This window comes from Lissotriton vulgaris, chromosome 5 (genome assembly GCF_964263255.1).
Source record: "Lissotriton vulgaris chromosome 5, aLisVul1.2, whole genome shotgun sequence".
NCBI classification, from domain to species: domain Eukaryota; kingdom Metazoa; phylum Chordata; class Amphibia; order Caudata; family Salamandridae; genus Lissotriton; species Lissotriton vulgaris.
Window position 1 is genome coordinate 56,095,736 of NC_141693.1, and position 20,468 is coordinate 56,116,203.

General features: G+C 49.0%; 1 pseudogene across 1 annotated transcript in view; it reads right to left on the reverse strand.

Annotated features, from left to right (window-relative positions):
- Positions 1-20,468, reverse strand: part of LOC147710138 (E3 ubiquitin-protein ligase TRIM39-like) — a 241,832-nt pseudogene that overhangs the window by 78,716 nt on the left and 142,648 nt on the right. The window contains exon 4 of the transcript XR_015295578.1: positions 16,943-16,965. The product of XR_015295578.1 is annotated as an E3 ubiquitin-protein ligase TRIM39-like (transcript). The remainder of the gene's footprint in view (positions 1-16,942; positions 16,966-20,468) is intronic.

Consider the following 20,468-nt stretch of genomic DNA (forward strand, 5'->3'; position numbering starts at 1 on the left):
CTGGGAGCGCTGTATTCCTACTCTAGCGCTTGGGAGCGCTGGATTCCTCGAGCCGGTGCCACCCGGCATTTGCCCTGTTCCACGGAGGTGCCGGACGCCCAGCGAGTGCCTACCTCGCCTATCCCCTTACTTGGCGTATTTACGAGGGAGCCTACTCCTCGCTATCTCCCCGAGTTCACTGCCGCAGCCCGGAGTCGGCTGTGGAGGCGCTGCGCCCGCCTCCCTATCCAGGGCCGCGCTGCCTTTGGCGGCCCCGGAGAAAGTATTGCCGCACCTCTATTGGTCCTGACCGCCTGGACTCCTGCCGCGTCATTGCTGGGCCGCGCAGAGATTGGCCCGACCTGGAGGGCTTCCCCACGCGCACTCGGAAGTCCAGGGAGCCCGGCCGCCTCGTCAGAGAGCAGTAAGAAGAAAGGGTAGAACAGGTAGCGGCGGGAGCCTACTCCGCACTCCTGTATTGTCACCAGATGCCGCCAAACTCCCGCCGGTGCTCCCGAGATTGAGGGAGAGCCCCGCCAAGCGAGAAGAGACCAGCAGAGCCGAGGAGAGCGGTGCACCGATCCGGTGAGTGCCGAGAGGGTGAGGGGGCGTCGGGGCACATTGCCGGTGCCCGCCCCTTCTCTTCAGCGAAGCCCTTGCTTTGGGCAGACAGGCCCGGGAGGCCTCCAGCGAAGCTGAGTCCCCCGGGAGGGACTCCGACCACTCCCCCTTTGTTCCTGAGCCCCGAGTGGCTCCTTCATGGCCCGTGGGGCCCCCAGTAAGATCGAGGTCCCCGAGAGGGACTCCCCCGTGGGTCATGAGCCCCGAGAGGCTCCTCCTGGTGTCCCTTGTCCCTCCGAGCCTGTGAGGCTCAGCCCAGCATCTTGTTCCCGAGCCCTAGAGGCTCCTTCATGGCACATTTATTCCCCAGAGCCTGCGAGGCTCCCACAATGCCCATCAGCTGCCCAGCACTTTGTGGGCAGCTGCCACGTGTAGGTTTGTCCCTGGCTACCTGCATCCTGCCCTGAACATCGTGACATTGGGCGTCCTAGCCCCAGAAAGCCCAGCTGGCCTGTGGAACGCTATTGGCTAACATTAATGTGATTCTGAGAGTTATTACGTGTTGCCCTGCTGATGGGGCCTCTGTTGTGTTATATACCTTGTCCTTCCTTCCCTCCTGAATATCTGATGTCCCATGTATGTGGCTCCTGGTCAGAGTGAGTTCTACTGTTAGTTCCATGAAGCTCCTGGTTGTTATGTGTTCTAGTACTAGTTCTAGGAAGCTCCCAGTTGATGGGTGTTCTAATGCCAGTTCCATCATGTCCCTTGGCCCTGCCCTGTACCTAGTCCCTTGTAAACCCTGCCCGTGCCTCTGGCCCCTTGTACCGTGTGTGTTCCTATGTGTCCTTTTTAATACAAAGACTATTTTCATATATACCTAGTGTGGAGTTCCTTTTGTGGGGGGCCCGGGAGGTTGTTGCTGGGGGTGCGTGCGCAAATGCTTTACACATGACCTCCGAGATAGGCCTGACTGCTCGCGCCGCGTTACCTAGAGGGTGAGCAGGGGTTGTCTTGGCGGGTGACCCCCTTGCCCTGACGGGGGAGTGGTGGTCTCTGACTGACTATGGCGTAAGCCTTGGCCGGCCGGGGATCCCATTTCCTACAGGTCCCTTTCAGGGTATCTTATTTTAATGAGATCTCTCTGGAAAGCTATTAAATGCCACCTTCCTGGTATGAGGCAACTGTAGGTATGATCCTTAAGCTGGGTAAAGATGCTAGGTTAGTAGATTCCTAAACACCCATATCATTGTAGAACTAGGATTACAAAATGATCACAGGAATCTTGACTAAGAGGTTGTCAGATGTCCTTCAAACCATTTCGATCAAAAGGGGTTTGTGCCTGACAGACAGCTGTATGAATGAGCCCACTAAATTAATCGATGCAAATGATATGGTCGAGGCCTTTAATCACCTGTTAACAATCACAAGAATTAATGCTGCTAAAGCATTTGATAGGGTTAATTGGGTTGGTCTTTGGGAGGTATTGTGATATTATGGTTTCAGCAGCAATGTTACTGGAGTTGTACAAATGTAATATAAGGTGCCGGCAGCCAAGATTTTGGTTTATGGGGAACTTACAGCTTCTTTTCAGAAATCCAGGGGAACCAGGCAGGGGTGTCCTTTGTTGCCAATTCTGTTTTGTCTATATATTGAGCCCTTTTCCCAGATGGTCCAGCAGGATTAGACCATTCTTACCTTTGAAGCTGCAGGGTTACCACCCACAATAGCACTGCATGCTGATGGCATAGTTCTGTATTCATTGAACCCGGAGATCTCTGTTCCACAGCTTGAGATGCATGCCAGAGATTGTGGGAGTCTGTCAGGATATTTAATCAATAAGGGGAAGACAGGGATTATGACATGGGCTAAAGAGAAGGTAGGGCATCAAACCAGAAACTAGATTAGGTATCTAAAGATCATGGTAACTAAGAGTTTGGAGGAAATACCGGATTTAACCCTAGCTAAGGTATGCCATTGTTAATATGGAAAAAATCAATGCTGATATGAGAAATGATGTATTCATTTATGCAAATGAAATTGCGACCTTTTTAACGAATTTGCCCGTTGTGAACTCCACATCAACCCGACTTGCAAATACGCAGTCAGGCAAGAACTGAGACCGAGGCATGAGGTTATTGATTCACAGGTCACAGGTGGGATGGCACGTAGCCGGCAGACAAATGCATGGACAGGAAACTGTAGATCAATCCCTCAGATAAGAGCAGCGACACTACAATGGTCAAGGGAGAATGGCCTCAGTAAAGCACGCATGGCTGGGGGGGTATGTGTGCTTCTAAAGCACCATAAAGTCAGATGCCACATTAGTTAGGAACATACGGCCAATCAGAACACAGCAATCACGTGCTCCTCCTGCCAGACATCTGGACACGTTACCCACTGGCCGCATTGTGTCCATGCAAGGTCGAGGCCCACCTGTACTATCCATTCAAACGAATTTATGACTCTAGAGGCAGCAACTTATATTCCTCATCATACAAGGATCGCCAGAAACATTTTCCGGCCAATAATGAACTTTATATAAGACTGCTACAGAGTGATTGAAATTTGACCCTGTGCCTGTAACAATTCTTCCGCCCGCTATGTTTAATCAAACTAACTGAACCTGTTTTGCTGAACGCCTCTTGTCTCCTATTTTTCAAAGATCTTTCACATTCAATCAACACCATTATATAGATGCTCTCCTTCAAAGGTTGGAAAGTCTGCCGCTCTGTAACTATGGAGAGTGAACATCATTTAGATGCTAGTTCTTATTAAGTTGATCGTCTTGTTTAACACTAAACCACTTCCTTTCCCCAAAAATCTTTTGCAGAAATCGCAAGGGAGGTTCGGAAGCTTCATATGGGCATCCAGGGGAGCCGGAATCTCAGGAAACAAGAACTGGATGAGCCTGAAGCGAGGGGGGCTGGCTCTGCCGGATTTTCAAGCCTTTTGTTATGCTTTCCAGTTCAAGAATTCCCAGCTCTTGGCTGGAGAGCTAGATAATTCTTACATCGGTCAATTTTATAGAGCTATGTTGATGAATTTAGGCCTGAATACGTTTTTTGTTTAAGTTTGGGGACCCAAAGTTTTTAATCAACTAAAGATGAAGGTACTATTAACAGCCCTGTGGGTGTGGGTCTTCTTTAGGATAATTCTCGGGATAGATTACTATGCGGACCTGGCACACATTTAGGGCTCTCCTGGAACCCCCGAGTAGCTTAAAGATTAACTTAGTTATCCTCTCCAGTATGGAAACTTTTCCAGCTGGGGAAGAGTTCAGGAAGGGTGATGCCCTCATCACATAACAAGAGATATCGGACCTGTTGAAGGGGGGCTTTCCAAATTTAATTACCTGCAGCTATTTTCTTGGTGGTCATCCCAAAAGTTGGTGGAGGTGAGCTGTTTGGTGCAGGAGGACTCCCTCAAGAGGGTGAGAACTAAGCAACAACCTAAGAAAGAGGTTTCCCTGTGGTTGTGGATATTTATTTCCGCAGCAGATGATAAAATGGGAGTTCCATCCCTGCACTGGGAAAAGGATCTTCCGGAGCTGGCTACAGAGCAATTATGGCGAGTATATTTAAATCTGTTATACACTCTGGTCAAACCAGCACCACTTAAAAAGATTCCTTTGTTGACTCTCCATAAAGCTTTTTGGTCACCAGCGAAGTTAGCTTAGATCATGTTGGAATCATCAAAATATAAGAAGTGCGGTGACACAGAAACAGACGATATACGCATGGCATGTTTGTGGATTGCCCGTTACTGGACTTCTGCCGGGGATATGCAAGTCAGGTGTTTCAAGAAATTATTGGCTGCGAAATTAAGGTAAGCCCCCTGCCTTATCCTATTTGAAATGGACTTGTGCCCTTACGGGGACAAGTTAAACTCCGATCAGGCCTCGCTGATATTTTTTCTGATATTTATAGCAAGAAAGGAAATCTGTAAGAAATGGAATACTCCCGACCCACCAAAGGTATCAGAAAGGCTAAGATCTGTAAGAACTATCAGTAGACTAGACTTGGACCGCAAGTCAGCCTCATAGCTCACTAAGCTGGATGGTGATATAAGGAAAAAAATGTAAGAAATTCTCCTACAACCTTGGATGGATTATGATACAATCACTGCAACTGTAATCACCACCATCACTGCTCTAGAACTTTTAATGGTATGCCCAGATGTGGGTCCCTTGCTCACTTTGCCAATGAATTCAAGCTAGCCTTGTTGATGAAGGATGCTTGTTTCCGGTTCAGGGAAGAGCTGGCTTAGCAATTTGGGCTGGACTGTTCCCATGAGGCACAGGGTCAAGACTGATTTGCATAAAGCTGTCTCTTAACTGAGGTGGCAAAGTGAGCTAAAGAATGATGATGGGTTCAACCCAGATCTTTGACTGGGGGTGAGTGTTTGAAATGTTTCGGCACTTCGCCCATCATATCCTTGTGTTTGCTCCATTTATCAACACTTTATATACAGCCCAAATGGCGGAGTGGTCAGATATCCCCCAAGCCAAATGATGCATCTCTCAGAATCGCGAGAAGTTGTGGGCCAAAGGGAGTAGGAGGTCAATACGGGAGAGACGCCCATGAGCCTCTGAGTGAAATGTAAAATTCGGAGTGATGAGATTGTATGTGTGTCATACATCTACCATGCCCATTGATGTAAAGAAGTCCATCAAATGTGTGCGGGAGGGGGTCACGTGTCATGGGGGTTGACGGTCAACTGAATCAGGCATGGTCATATTAAAGTCATCACCTATTAGAAGTTCACCCAAGTCCGGAAGAGTGATGCTGCATGAGGCCAGAGGGTTATACACTGATAGGACATTTATCCGTTCCCCCTCCCACATCCCAGAGAGGGTTGTATATCTACATAGGGGGCTGTAGGGGGACAACCCAACAAACTGCACTCCCGGCCTCTCACATAACTGGTACCAAAGAGCACAACTAAATCCCACAGTAGGGCAAAACATTTAAATAGAATTTTCGTCTATCATCCCATTGCATCTATATATTTCAGCCATCTTCATAGGTTCGCAGCCACCCATATCTCAGTAGTCTGGGGTCTGTGCTTAAATCCTGGCCTGTGCCATACACAGTTCCATGTTGCCGTGTGAGATGTCTCTTAGTGCGAAAATAGCCCAAAACAGCTGTTTGCGTTCTGTTCATGGACCGTGTTCAGGATGATCCCTTGTTTGCTCCTGATTTGTTTTCCCGGGTCTGTTGTCCATGTCCTGATGAATCTCCTGAATGGCATTGTCGTCATCTAAGACGGTTCGTAGCCCCCTGCTTGCTGACAGTTCTCCAACCATCCAACCACTCCCAGGCGTCTTCTGGGGATGTGAAAAAGTACGTTTTTTCGTCTGCTTCCATTCGTAATTTAGCAGGAAAGAGCATTACACACTTAATTGCGTTGTCCCTCAACGTTTTTTGCACTTCGAGAAAGCTGCTGCGTTGTATCTGAACTTTGAGCGTAAAGTCCTGAAAACATTTTATTTGCGCATTCTCACAAGTCACTGGGGGTGCACTGCGGGCAGTTTGTAATATCACCTTCCGGTCTTTGAAGTAAAAATTAAGGCCATGATACGTCATGAGGCTGCAATCCCCCCTTCCCCCCGTCCCCCCACCTCCCCCCCCCCCCCGGATTCGGTGGGACCGTTGCACCAGAAGGTATTTAGACAGGCCTCGAGGCTGTAGCTCCTTGGCCACCAGATCTTAAAGAGGTCTACTGCAGGGCCCCCTGCTTGCGCCGGAAACCCCAGTATGCGTATGTTGTTGTGTTGCAATCTACGTTCAAAGTCCTCCAGTCAAGCCTCCATTGGGGCATTAGCCTTCCATAGATCGTGAACTTGGCTTTTGAGGGTCTTAGTGTCTAGACCGAGAGAGGTGGTAGTGTCTTCTATTTCCTTCACTCGTGAGCTCATGTTCCGCAGATCCGCCCTCATTAGGGATACCTCATTCGTGACCAAGTCCATAAGTATTTCCAGCGAGGACTTTATCCCCTGGATCGCCGCCATGATATCTTGCAGCATCAAGCCGTTCTCCCCTGATGGAGGTGGCCCCACAAGCGGCGTCTGGTCTTGGGCTTCTTGGCAAAATTGGTGGAAGTTCCTCTCCGAGGCACTGGGCCTAGCCTGTACTGACTGGTCGGTCATAGATAGAAGGTCTTTTCCTCCTTTCTTCCCCCAGCAGACAGCAGGGAGCAGAAAGCCCATTAGACTACTACAGATTATATTTGGAGGGGGCAGGTCCCCCCTCTGGCAATGGGTAATGCACGCCCTACCCACAGGCCAAAAAGTCTTTCTATATTGGTGGTTTTTACCCACTAGACACCCAGTGGCGGCAGGCACGGAGCAGGGTAGTAAAAAAAAAAAATGTAATCCACCTTCTTTCCACCACGTCTCTTCACGTTGTCCCTCCTCGTCATTACTCTTCTCCGGCCAGAAGCAGGAAGCACTCAGGCTCCCCTGAGCCAATCACAACGCTGCAGTGAAGAGTTGTGATTAGTCTGAGTTCCATGGTTCGGCGCAGAGCCAGGGACTGGGTGCGTGGGCATGTTGTCGACCCAGGCTGTAATGCAGCCTGCGTGGAGAACAAGCTAAGTGCGCTTGATGGTTTGGCATGCCTGAGACAGCAGGTCAAACTTTCACGAGCACGGATAACAGGTCATACCACTCGCTGCGGGTGCCTGGTATCCCCCTGGCCCCGCCTCCCAGACGCCAGGACACAAAATAAAACTATAATAAACCACGGTTTATTATTATTTTCTTTTCTTTTCTTTACCTGCTGGGAGGAGGAAGGGGGCACCACTGTATACACCAGGGATGATTTTTTGGGGGAGAAATGGGTGGGATCGGCCGACCTAGGCATTGGGCCTAACCCAACCCCTCAAATGAACCGCAGCAAACTTTCTGTCCAACCCAGGGGGCAGATGAGAGTTCTTTAACCCAATCTGCTTCATTGGGAGGGGCAGAAAGCCCACTAGACACCAGGGAGCTTTTGTATAGCTAGAATATGTTGGAGTGGCCTGCCCACCCACCACACATCATGCCTAGCCTCCACCTCCAATGTGACCTTAACAGTCTTTCTGCCCCCTTGGGGACTAAAGCATCCCCATATATTTGGCAACAAGGGACATTTTGATTTTGGATGCTTTTTGTTTAATTACATGCAGGCACCCGTCATACTCAATGTTGGACTTGGCCCTTCTGGCAGGTTCACCCCTTAACTTTTTGCTTTTGGTATGAGACCTGGTGATAGTGATTTTTGGTTTCTGCGCACTTTACCACTGTGTCCCAGGGTAAAGTGCGTGCGTGTGGTGAGGTTGGCCTGCTCTCCCATAGGAATGCATGGGGAATGTATGTGTCCCTGGTAGTTCCTGATGTGTGGGGAGTGCAGGCTCGAGTTTGGTGCGCGATGATGTGTGCGGCATGATTGTGTCTAGTGTGGAAGTGCCACTTCTAGAAGTTGGCATGTTTGTGTAATTTGTGTCTGGCTTGTGATTGGCTGGAGCTGGCTGGTGAGCCTGGCTCCATGAGTCTTGATGGGTCTGCCCCGGTGGTGAGTGTTGAGATTAGCATGAGTGATGTGAGGGAGGAGTACACCTGAGACCTGAATAGGGCTGGGCTTTCCCCACACAATGCTGTGTCCGCCCCTGTGGTGCGTCTAATGACCCTAGCCTGCCTAGTGAATGGAAAGGGTGGCTGAGGAAAACAAAGTGCTCCAAAACCAGCTGCAACTGGTTTTCCCCCCACCCTGCACACAAAGACAAAGGGAAAGGTGTATAAAAGAGGGCCTGTGACCCCATGAAAATGTTCTTGCTGATCTTAATTTGGAGGGGGGCCTGCTGCTGCTGTTGGGCGCCAGGAGGACTGCCACTGGGGATTGCCTCCCTGCCTAGGAGGACCCTGTGAGCTGGCACCTGGGCCCAGCCCTGCCCCCCCACCTCCTGAAGGACCTGTTGCTGGACTTCTGTGCCCCTGGCGCTTGAGAGCGCTTTATTTGGCCCCTAGCGCTCGAAAGCGCTTTCTGTTCGTAGCTGGTGCCCACCCGGCATTTTCCCCGCAAGGTTGCAAGTGTGGAATCCCTGGCAAGTGCCCACCTCACCAGGAACCTTGTGCCCGTGTGTTTTGAACCCTGACGGGTGCTCACCCCGCCAGGGATCTCATTGATTGACGGGAGCCCACCCCGTATTGCGCCCGAAGTCACCGCCGCCGGCCCGGCGAAAGCAGGAAGCAAAGCGGGCCGCCTGACCGTGGGCGGGCCCGCAAGACGGAAGCAGTGGCCGGAAACCGGAAGTAGGAGGGCGGGAACCTACCCAGCCTCCCCCAGAAGAGTCGCTGCTGAACAAGCACCGGAGCGGGCAGGAGCCTACTCTGCGCCCCGGTGCACTCGCCAAGAAGAGGGAGAAGCCGCCTGTCCAGCAGCGGGGCCCCCGTGGTGTGGGGAGAGCCCCGCAGCTGCCGGCAAAGAGAAGCAGGCAGGCCTCCAGAGTCAAAGGAGCAGAGCCCCACGGTGATAGCTGCCGCCGCACCTGGAAAAGCCGGTGAGTGGGGCCCGGGGTTCAGAAGAGGAGGAGGGCGTCAGGGCACATTGCCGGTGCCCGCCCCCCCCCAGTGCGCTCTCTCCAACGTATGGGGCATTTTTGTTCATCGAGCCCCGAGGCCAAAGCGGCCTTAGTAATTAGAGCCCTGAGAGGCTCTTGGGGGCATAATTTACCTCGAGTCCCCCGAGCGGGACTCCAACGATTTGGCGGCATTTTTCCTGAGCCCCCGAGAGGCTCAAGGGGGTATTCTTTCCTCCGAGCCCACGAGTCTCCAGGGGCGCAGTGTGATTCGAGCCCGGGCAGCTCCTAAGGCCCCAGTGTTTGTTCGAGCCCACGAGGCTCCCACTTTGCCCCCCAGTTGTTCTTGAGATCACGGGGCCACAAGTGTTTTGATCGCTAGAGCCTGCGAGACTCCCACGTGATTCTTGGGCCCCAGTATTCCTTCAGGAGAGCCCAGAGGAGATCCCCAGCTGCCCAGCACTTAGTGGGCAGCTGCTGCGTTTAGGTTGTGCGCAATCTTCCTTTGGCTGCTCTGCGCAGCCTGCCTTGACATTGAGACACAGGGTGTCCTAGCCCCAGAGAGGTCAGTTGGCCTGGGGAGAGTTTGAAGTTATACCTTATTTGATTTCTGTGCAATTGTTCTTTGCTGCACCTCTGAATGTGTTTTTCTGCGTCATGTGCTTTTTCCTACACCGCTTAATGTATCTTTATGCATCATGTGTTTTCTTCCCTACACCTCTGAATGTTGTGATGCATCATGTGTAATGTGTTCATGCTTATACCCCTACATGTATTGTGATGCTTAGGTGGTTGTTCTTCCTAGTACAGGTGTTGCTAGTGAGGTCCTGGTTCCCTGCCTAATATTTTCCTAAGGTGGTTAGGGTTGCGTAGGTGGTACTTACCTGTTACCAGTGGTTACTGGTTGTGTACTTTATTTTCTATTTGGTTCTACAATTGTTCTATGTGCTAAGAGTTATCCCTACAAAGTGCTAATTCTAAAAGTGTTTATTCCTGACATTGGCGCCCGTGGCCCTGTACCATGTAGCTTATCCCCTGTAAATTCTGCCTGTGCCTATGGCACATTGTAAAGTGTGTATTTATTGTCTAATGTGTTTTGTACAATACAAAGGCTATTTTTATATATAACCTTGTGTGGAGTGGTGGGCCTTGGGTGTTGTTGCTGGGGGTGCGTGCGCAAACACTTAACTCACACTGCCTCCGGGATAAGCCTTACTGCTCGCGCCATGTTGCCTAGAGGGTGAGCAGGGGTTATCTTTGGCGTGTAACTCCCTTGCCCTGACTAGAGTGGTGGTTTCTGCCTGGCTTAGGTGCAAGCCTCAGCCAACTGGAAATGCCATTTCTAACATTCAAGCTGCCACCTCAAACTCCACCATCACAGGTATGATTAGATGCCCTTCAGAGAAGCTTGCAAGTTATCACAGGGTATGAACCCTAACTGCCTTAACTCTTGACATCACTTCAGCACAGGTAATCACACCTGGCTGCTGCAGACGTGTTCTCCCTGCAGTATCGCCACCGTAGGCACCAGCCACGAGGTGTGTCTCGGAGTATCCGCCTGCTCCACTCTGCGTGCACACATCCAGACCACCCAAGATGTCTTCCATCCTTGTCATCAGTCCATTCATGATCTCTTGGGCATCCTCGTCACAGCACCTACATGGAAGGTGTGGCTGGACAGGATAGAATTGTATTTCACAGTCACTGGTATTTTGGAGGAGAAGAAGAAAGAGACAACACTAAATCAATGGAGATAAAATAGTATTCCTAATGACATCCAAACCCACTACCATTAAAAGTAGTGGTCAAAGTGGAACTCACTCATGAGAAGCAAGCAGTCAGGGCAGAGGTGCACATTACTGAAGAGTGCAGGAATGCTCCTAAGCTGCCAGGCAGACAAGTCTTCAGGTTATTCAGTCTGCCTCCACTGCTGAGCGGGACAATCTTCTCCAGGAATGAAACAGCTGTTTCATGGCCTAGGGTGTTTGAAAGGAAAGACTGTGCATCTGTATATCGATCAATCTATCGACATAACCGAGTGGTGATTCATCTTCAGGCAAAAGTGGAAGAGGAGCTATGAAGGCTGGAAGAGGCTGACATAATCGAGCGAGATTATGGGCCCACTACCTGGGTTTCCACAACTGTTGTCACCCAGAAGCCCAAACAGCCAGGAGAGGTGTGGCTGTGTGTGGCCATGCACCTCCTAAATCAGGCATGCCAAAGACAACAACATATCACGCCTACAGAGGATGGACTAATAAATGAGGTCAAAGGAGCCAGCTTGTTCTCCAAAACAGATCTTAAGTCAGGGTATCACCTGCTGATGCCCGACCCCACTTTTTGATATATCACAACCTTCTCCATGCGCCTGGGTCTGAAACTATACACAAGATTAAACTTCAGAATCTCCCGTGTCACTGATGTTTTTGAGGTCTATACAGATTAACTGGAATAATTAACATTTGTGATGATATCTTGGTCTAGACACACAATGTGACAGTCATAATTGCCTCTGAAAAGTCCTATAGTGCCTTCAAGCGGCCTCAGGCTAAACCCTGCAAGTGTGACTTTCTAAAGAAACACATCAGTTTCTTCGAACAGAGATTTTCAGCGGAAATAGTGACTCCGAATCCCAACAAAGTCAAAGACAAGAAATCTGTATTCACTCAAACTCTCTCACAGAAGTAAGACTTTTCCTAGGCATGATGACATACTGTGGTAAGTTCACAAGGAACTTGATAGCCTTTACGGATCTAACCCAGACACTTACAAAGACCGATGTCGAGCAATGGTCATAGAGGGTAGATAGTGTTTCAACAGACCAAGGATGGGACACCCCAGTATCTGCCGCTCGCTCCCCTGCTTCTCCAGGCAGCGGACTCCTGCCTCACAACTCTCCCAGCTCCACTTGGGAGCTAGAGACAGCGCTCCCATCAGCCTCAGGGAACTAAAGTTCCCTACAACCTCCAGCTGGCGGGCATGGCCCATTTTCGCACCTCTGCAGCAGATTAATTCTTTCTGCGGCTCCTGCCTCGTGGGGATTGAGCGGGCAGTGCCCGAGCAAAGCCTAGGCAGAGGGTGAACCCGTCCATGCCAGTCAGAAACTGAGGGAGGCTGGGCCATCCCTCTTACGCCCACAGTTTCAGTTACAGTGCTCTGTGGCCTTGTCCCCCATGACAAAGTGCCCAGCGCTCTCCTCTCAGCCCAACCTGCACCGGACTCCCAGTAGTTACTGCCCAGCTGCGCCCCTCTTGACCTTGGTAGCCTGGGCCAGCTGTTCTTGACCTTGCAGTCTAGCTTCTTCGTCTTCCCTCTATCCCAGCCTGCTCCCACCGATCCCTTGCCTCCGGCTCTGCTGGGACTTCTCTTCCGCTGCCTGGAGGCCTGCCGCTCCCTACGCCTTGCCTCCTGCGTCACTCCTGGTCGTGCCTGCTGTCTCCCCTATGGGCACCATTGGCATCCTCTTTCCAGTAACCCAGTCCTATGGCATGTAGACCACAGCGCACCCACGCAGCAGACGCGCACAGTGTGCATGCTGTGCATGGACTTCGCTCTGCACTAGGTCTCCACCCACCATGGACCGCCTGTGCTTCACAGCAGACGAACTTTGGGGCAGATGTATCAAGCATTTTTGCATTTGCAAACGGGCAGATTCTGCCAATCTGCCTGTTTGCGAACACAAAAATTGCTTTTCGGTTGCAGCAAACCGGTTACTGAATCACAAAATGGGTTTGCGATTCGGTATTAGGAAGGGGCGTGTTTAGGTTGTCCCTTCCTAATACCGAATCGCATAGGTATGTATGAATGTTTTGTGACCACATTTGCGGTGGCAAAACATTTGCATGTTACCACCTACTTCAAGTAGGTGGTAACCCATTCGCAAATGGGAAGGGGTCCCCAAGGGACCCCTTCCCCTTTGTGAATGTTTGTAAAACCAATTTTAAGGAAAATGGGCTGCTTTACAAAAAAAGCTTTCTTTATTTAAAAGCAAACACGGACATGGCGGTCTGCTGGTCTCAGCAGGCTACCATCCCTGTGATTTTTCCGATTCCTAGGGGGTCACAAATTGCGACCTACCTCATTAATACTCATGAGGTAGATCATTTGTGACCCGCTAGGTATCGCAAAAGGTGTACTATACACCTTCATACATGACATTTCCCAATTCCCTAATTGCGAATCCTTGTGATACACAATTAGGGAATCGCAAATAACTATATAGATACATCTGGCCCTTAGAGCCCTGGACCCCGGATGCCAGAACAACTGCTGTGCCCAGGCCTCACCCAGGACCACCGATGGCCCTTTCTCCTGCCAGAACTGCCGATTCACCTGCATCACAAGAGAAACAAACAACACCACGTTCATCAGCCACAACAAGTCACTCACACTCAACAGTAGGGCCGTGGCCAACCCCTTCCGAGAGATCAACTGCCTGCTGAACAACGCACTCTCTCTTGGAAAAGACGCCACAGAAATCTGGAAAACCATCACCACCCTAGACACCGTCTTCATCACTGAGACCTGGCTGAACCTCGCATCAACACCCAGTATTGCCACAGCCATCCCAGACGGATGCAAGATAACGCACCGAGACCAGACCAATAGAAATGGCAGCATCACAGCCATAATCCACGAAGAGACTCTGAAATGCACAACCACCACAGACAACACCACTCCCTTCATGGAGCACCTCAACTTCCAACTCCAAACGAACAGCAAAACCACAATCAGAGACACCCTCGCCTACAGACCTCCGGGACTCGGCCCTCCCTTCTGCAACCCCATCTTTGACTTCATCGCTTCTTTCACCATTGAGGTGAAACTATCTTCCTAGGAGACCTCAACTTTCACCTTGAAAACACTGATGACACCAACACGGCTGACATCCTAGAAAGTATGGCCAACCTCAAACTCAAGCAATTAGTCACCGACCCCACTCACATCGCAGGAGACACGCTTGACCCTATCTTTACAGCCAGCAACAGAGTGAACTACACCCACACTGAAGAGCTCACCCGGACCAACCACGACTGCGTCCACTTCCTCGTCTCAGAGCCCCTCAACACCTCCACCTCCACTGCCAACAAAACACGTCGCAGCCGGTCCAAAGCATCAGAACAACGCTGGATCAACACCCTCAACTTTCACCTACCCACCTCCACCTGGACACGGAATAAGCAGTGGACAACTTCACTAACTGGTTCACATTAAGCGCTGATGAAGTCGCCCTGAGGAATCCTACCAACCCCAAGAAACAAACACAACACCCACCAGGAGATGAACTAGTACACATGTTATGGAGCTGCCCCCGAATAGGAGTGTACTGGAACACAATAACCAGGATAGTACACACATGCACAGGTCGAGCACTACCTTTTGAATGGTCCGTATACCTCCTGCATCAATTCAGGAGGACGCCTGCCACCAAAGTAGTGTCTAGGTTCCTAGATTAGAGGATAATAGTAGCTAAAAGGCTCCTAACTAGATGGTGGAAAGCGGCGGACCCACCACATGTTCGGGCATGACGTCACTCATTGTTAGCATGGGCCAAGTCCGAAAGCATCTACATCAAGCGTGAAGAAACGTTAGAACTGCGTTGAGAACCCATAGCAGCATGTTGGGACAAACTCTTAAATGAGCTGCAACAGATAGAGGGCGGTGACCCTGAGGATTCGCCTGGTTGCGACGTGGGCGACTAGATGTAGCGAACCATACACTAACCATACACGCTAACGGGCGTACCATGATATTCCATGGGTGTATGCAGACCACTTAAGAATGTGAATAAGCGTGGACTCTATGCAGAGGGGACGTTAAGTAACACAGCAGCAAGGAACCATTACGCAAACATGCCCGAAGAGGGAGAGATAAGTTACCACGGACAGGTCATTGTTTTTGTTGTTCTCGTTTATTCTGGATTCATCTGTTCATAAGCCCAATGTGTCAGAACTGGAAGGGCTCTTAGAGAGCACTGCTTTTGTTTCATTTATAACTCACTATACGTTATTGTAGCTCTAAATAACAGTCCAAATCATGAGGAAACTCAGACGATCCAGAACACAGCGGCCAGGCTCATCCTCGACCTCCCCAGACGGACGCACATAACCCCTCACCTCAGGAAACTCCACCGACTACCAGTCATAAAGAGATCCTAGTACAATACAAGTCATACAAGGCATCACACAATGAAGGGGCTGTATTCCTCAACCAACGCATGACCTTTCACCAGCCCACCGGGAAACATACAGATCCCTAGCTGCCGCCTGTCGCATCCGCCGGACTAACAGGGGCGGCTGCTCGTTCTCCCATTTGGCAGCCAAGACCTGAAACGACCTCCCTCTGCACCTCCGAGCCAGTTTATTTGTCACACGCCACTTGAACTTCCTTACCTTGCACCTTTTTGGGCCACAACAGACAAACTGCCAAGGCCGCACATTCCTTGTGAAACTGACCAGAACCTCAGTGTTGGAAACATGTGCAAATATTGTTAAGTGATCCAGATAGCATGTATCCGTACAGGCTTTGAGGAGACTGCATTGTTAGCTACACAACAGAATACATCATTGAGAAGTGCAGTGTATGTCTCATTAAGCTCTGTCAATAATGAGTTACAAGACCAGCCAGTAAACAAGCAGCACATTTGTGTGTGTCACCTCATGGTGAAGGTATGGAAACTTATTTACAGGTTTAAGGACTGACATGAGGCCCGTGGAAGGACCCCTCGGGAGTGGAGACACTCAACAGGAGATCGAGATGTGGGGGCAGTCTCTGCAGGTGAGGGAAGGTGGCTGAGAGGGCTGGAGTCAGCCCCTCCCCCGCCCTTATCCAACAGGAACAGAGACGTGTGTGGACAGGCGGCCTCGCCAATTGTGTGCCCACGGTGCAATAGTTGTAAACAAATGTCTCTATCTTATTTCAGAAATGAAAAACGCCAGTGACCTGATGACCTTACCTCATGTTTTCAATGAAATACGACAGGACGCTGAGCCACTGATGTTTATTGTTTGAATCTCTATTGCTACCAAAAATGATACATAAAGACCTTAAAAGAAAGGATGATTGAAATGAGGCTTTGGAAGACACACCAGGAGGTCTCCGAGGACTTGAAGAAGGATTTGGTGTCTGGAATGAGTGGTCAGTGACCTGGGCAGAGGTTTGAGGATTGAAATGAGGCTTCTGAAGACTCAAGAGGATGCTACAGACTGGAGGGAGGTCACTGCAGAGCGGAGAGAGATTTCTTAGGACGAGGAGCAGACCTGAGGATTACAGTGAAGTTTATGAGAACTGGACGAGACCTCTTCTGATTGGAGGGAATTTACTAAAGAATGAGGCCTGAACTTGGCTTTAATTACATTTCAATGCTGTTTGGAAGCAGAGAAGGGATGTTTTGAAGACTGGCATCGTAGTTCGGAAACTTTGAATGAGTTTTTCCACAACTCCTAATTGAGGAAACCGGAGGGGAAGTTTCCAGAATGTGCATTAGTTTTCTGTGTGTACAGGGAACTCTTCTAAGGACTTCAGGTAGGTTTTATAGATACAAAATATGTTTTGTGAGGACAGCAGCTCATTTCTGTAGCAATTATTTCAAGACTCAAAAGGAGTTTTCTGATGACTCGCAGGGATTTAGGAAAATGTAAGGGCATTTCCTGATGATACAAGGAAGTTTTAAGAGGAATCAAAGGTATTTTCTGAGGACTTAAGGGTTTTTTTTGAGGATACAAAGTGATGTTATGAGGATTGGAAAGTTTCCTAGCACTTTGTGTGAGCTCATTAGTGGCATTTACACTGCAGCAGTGACACATACCCCTTGCACACTGAGAGGTGGATAATAAACCAGCCTTACCTGCTCAGGGTGCTTCTGACATCCTGCAAAACAGAGAAACAAAGTGAAATCAGTTTCCAGAGAAGCGGTTAAAGTTATTGCAGTATTTTTAGGAGTGAAACACTCGATCTATGATTAGAAAACAGTGGCTGGGGTCACATGACACAGTACATTCTGTGGCATTGCATGACCAAGCAAAGTCAAAAATACTTTATTCGGTTTTATGAGTAAAGCCATAAAAGTTACACAACACCATAACATTTTTTTTTAAAATACGATTCACAACATTAAAAAGGGATAATTGATCAGATAGAACACAATAGGGTTAAAATGTCTACAGCTCACACATAGTTATGGAGGATAAACAGGGTGCAAGCACACAATATACAAAATACAGGAGCAGGAAAAAAAATATCAAGCCATACAATGACTATCAGTTATCCATACAGATTCTAGATTGCAAGGCAGATTTTAAAAAGCCTACAACAAATGGTATACAATCCGTTTTCAGCAATAGTAGGTAAAATAGGGCAGGGCGGACCTGTACAAAATTCAGCTTCTTTAAAAGTGGGATTAAAAAATGTCTGCGGGGAACAGTATAGAAATTACAAAAAAACAAAGTGCTGCAAATCCTGTGGAGACACTCCGTCGCAGCCACAGGACGCTAGCACCGGTCCCCTGCAACTCCCCTTAGGGACAGCTAAGGGCAAATGAAAATAATCCAAACGGAACCTGACCAATAGAAACCGCTCGTGTGTAGATAAAGGCCACAAGAGATACAGTTCCATAGAGGAAGTGGTTTTGAGCATCACATATTTACGAACACTATGTTTTCCCAGTTCAATGTGATCGTTATCCAACTTTTTAATTGTCATGAAGGTCTTTTTAATATAACCCACATTCTCCACAGTAATAAGATCAGGTTTTAAAAATAAATCAGGCCGCCCCAACTCTTCAAAACAGCCCTTAATATATTTTAACCACAGGATTCGCAGCATGAAATCCAGATTTAAAATATCCCTTAGAATCTGATGGTTAAGGGCTAAATCATCATTAAACCAGCAATTAAGCCAGAGCAACAGGGGCTGCATAGCCAAGTTGTCGCTGATATAAGGCCGCCCCACTACTTCGTGGACCACCAAGTTGGATGTACCCCTTGGCACTCCAAGGAGGCGTTTTAAAGAATTGTTCACCACCTATAAGGCATCAGTCGTAGCATGGCCCCATAGTCCACTCCAATAACTCGCAATGGCGACTCTTTTTCTCTGGTATAACTTCAACATTGCTGCCACTGGGCGCTTACCCATTTTGGCGGTAAAGTTGAAGATTGCCGTATTGGCCCTTGTAACATCCCCCTTAGTCCGCTGTATAAGAGGCCCCCAATTTAATTTATCGTCCAGCAAGACACCCAAATAAGAAAAGGTCATTGTCAGGGGCACCTTTTCATTTCCTACTTTAAATGGATACTCCTTCTTCGGTAGATCCCAACCTGCATGATATAAGATTTAGAATTGTTAATCGCTAGGTCGCGATCCTCCATAAAGCTCCGAAAGGTGTCAAGCAGGGTCTGCAAGCCCTTTGCTGTTCTAGCAATGAGGACAGCATTGTTCGCATAAAGCAGGACAGGCAAAACCCGACGACCCACATGAGGGAAGTCAGCCCCTGTTTTTACCAGCATCTTGTGTAGATCATTTATATATAGATTAAATAAAAACGGGGCTAAATTGCATCCCTGCCGTTCACCCCTCTCAATGTTAAAGTTCCTAGAGACACAGAGATCCTCTGCATATCTGATGTTAGCCTTGGTAACCCTATGCAGATCCTCGAGGAATCCCACCAATTTATCCTCCACGCCCATGGCCCTCATGGATTGCCACAATTTCCCCCGATTGACACAGTCAAAGGCGGAGGATAAATCCATGAAGGCCATGTAGAGCGTGCCCTGTCGGGCGATTGTGTACTTCCCCAGGATCAAGTATAAATTAAGGCACTGGGCTAAAGTGGAGTGCCCCGAGCGGTACCCGCATTGAATGTCTGCAATCTTTTCAAAATTACCCCACCAACAACCTTGACCACAGAATCAAGGAGGGAGATCAAAACAATTGTTGAAATTCCCCAAGACTCCGGACAACCGACCCTGGCCGCCGCGTTGATCACAGCCACCAGGACCGGTGCCCAAAAATGAGGATTAGATTTGAAAAGGTCTGGAGGGATACCATCCGGACCTGGGGCTTTATTACCAGATAGGCCTATGAAGCCCAACTCCACCTCTTTCTGATCAAATATTATCGGGGCAAGCATGTTGGCCCTAGCTCTGGGTTGTCCAGATTCCAACACACCCTTAACGATAGTTGTAAAATGTGCCACCATTCATCCTCAGTTATGTTTGTGCCCATTTCTCTATCCCTTGACTTCTTGAATAGGGGGCGGGTAATAATGCCCCAAAATCTAGAACTACTCGCTAGGGTACTAGGCTCCAGTAGTTCACGCCAGGTTTCCTCCTTCAATTCCCTTTTCCTACTAGCCAGTGCCTGCTTATATATAAGACGCTGGGCACTGATCATAGGTTGGTCTCTAGGTATAGTTTTAACTGCTTCCTTTAAGAGTCTTGCAGCCTTAGAACAGGAGGCGTCAAACCATCTAGGCGCCGATGGCGATAGTCTATGGCATGGAGCACTTAAAGTCCCTACCTTGGATATAAGCGTTAAGGACTCCCCCAGGGCAGTTGTTAGGAGACACACAAGATGCAATCTCACCTGCGCATTTAGCTTTCACCTCACTGTAAAATAAATCTGGGGCGACCTGTGACCACTTTATTCTGCGTCTTCCATCTGTGGGTCTCACCCAACCCGTCGCGGGACCCTGTCTTGGCTCGACAACAGCACCCCCTCCCCCCCAGAAGTGCACAGATGGGATTATGATCACTAAATGCACTTTCTAGAATTGCAAACCTCTGTAGGTTGCTCTGTAAACCAGCTGAGATCAAGATATGGTCAATAAAAGACCCCTTATACCGCCCTTTGAACGAGGGTACACGCTGTTTACTAGGCAGAGCAGAAAAAGCCATTAAGGGAAGCAGATCAAAAAGATTAAGCAACCTACTAAGGTCATCCCCCTGTACAGAGTGCTCAAAATGAAATCCCCGCATCCTTGCACACCCCAGCTCTTTCATGCAAGTAGTTGCCGGATCACCACAAGGGTGGATGTTAAAATCTCCCATTACCATAAGGCTATTTGTAACAGAACCACACATCTTCCTTAGAAGGGTGCTTAACTGGGCAATTTTACACTCCCCCTGTAAGGCCTTGGTATTATAAAAATTAATGATTCCCAGGCAGTTCTGTCCTTTTTTCAGGATGATTACTTGGATATCTTTGTTGAAGAAAGGGAGTTGCTGGATCTTGCAGGTTACTGATAATGCTATAAATATGGCCAAGCCACCACTGGCTCTACCATGCACTGACGGTAATGCAGGGACAAAAAAGTCTTTGTATCCCTCCAACAATAGGTCGCAGTCAACCAGCCATGTCTCCTGTAGACAAAGCAA